Source organism: Seriola lalandi, unplaced genomic scaffold (assembly GCF_002814215.2).
Source record: "Seriola lalandi dorsalis isolate HSWRI2012SDOR001 ecotype SW California unplaced genomic scaffold, Sedor1 jcf7180002044098, whole genome shotgun sequence".
Taxonomy (NCBI): Eukaryota; Metazoa; Chordata; class Actinopteri; order Carangiformes; family Carangidae; genus Seriola; species Seriola lalandi.
The window spans coordinates 1-1,335 of NW_019514666.1; the positions used below are offsets into that span (position 1 = coordinate 1).

Here is a 1,335-nt window from a genome sequence, read left to right on the forward strand (position 1 = left end):
TGACCTCCACTGTTTTATTTTTCACTTTTATGCAAACATGTATACAACCTGAAACACAAACCTTATGGATATGTTGAGGCCAGGAAGGGGCAGGAAGGACACGTAAATATATTCACACATTGACACACAGATTAAGTTGCCAGCCACACGCCCCGAGGCAGATGACCTCTGACATCAGCTCAGACACCCAGGGGTCAACTTGCCTTAACTCCTCCCCAGTTCACTCCCCCCACTGACCTTATAAGGAAATGTAGGGGGGCCTTGTTAACACACCCATATACACACGTACTTGCAGATAGCAGGGAAACACTCCTGTAGTCCTTTCTTCTTCACCAGAGAACCTTCGATACAGTACATGATGATATCCATCACCTGAAGAAGAGCGGGAGAGAGAGCATGTGTCTTTTTCCCCAAGAAGTTTCATTACAGGAAGCCGAGAAAGGCTATCTCGCAAATATTTCTTTATCCCGTTATCTCGAGACAACAAAACTCTGTTATCTCATATCTCATCTTATATCATTCAGTTATCTCAAGATAAAAGGATTTAATAAAAGTATTTCATTATCTCGACAGAATGGAATAATCATCCCATTATCTTGAGAAAACAAAGCTCCGTTATCCACTATCTTGAGATAACGACATAATAATTCCATTATCTCGAAATAACAGAGCTTCATTATCTTGAAATAACTGAATAATTATCTCGTTATCTCAAGATTACAGTGTTATCACAAGATAATGGATAATGGAGCTTTGTTATATCTCGAGATAATAGGATAATTATTCTGTTATGGAGCTTTTTCATATGTTGAGATGACAGAATAATTATCTTATTAATAATTATTAATTATTTAATAATAATTAAAAAATAAATATATAATCAAAAATAATCATCTTGAGAAAACAAAGCTCCATTATTGATTATCTCGAGATAAAGGTGTTATCACGAGAAAACTGAATAATTATCCTGTTATCTCGAGAAAACACCTTCTGTAAAAATCTAAAATATGCATGCGTATCTTCTTTATTAGGATTGTGGAGAATGCTGTCTTTGTTCATTATTATTTATGTAACATTTGAAATGTAATGTTTTTTACCTCGACCAGTAGATCCACAACGTCTCCAGGCATCTTCTCTATCAGAATGTCAATCACGCGCAGTATCTCCGTCTTGGCTCGGGCCAGAGTGGTGGTGTGAACGTTCTGCTGTGACTGAGAGTTCGCCTGCGCTGCGTTGTATCGATGAACCTCAACACAAAAACATATATGCATCAATATTTACATATCTCTTATCACTGGGGAGTGATGTATGTATATAAAAATACATGACAGAGAT

General features: G+C 36.8%; 1 long non-coding RNA gene across 1 annotated transcript; it reads right to left on the reverse strand.

The window, feature by feature from the left end:
- Positions 1–25: 25 nt before the first annotated feature.
- Positions 26–1,273, reverse strand: LOC111648618 (uncharacterized). The gene is made up of 2 exons (XR_015436345.1): positions 1,098–1,273; positions 26–372 (listed from the first exon to the last, which is right to left on the reverse strand). It is a non-coding gene; the product is annotated as an uncharacterized LOC111648618 (long non-coding RNA).
- Between the last annotated feature and the right edge of the window lie 62 nt (positions 1,274–1,335).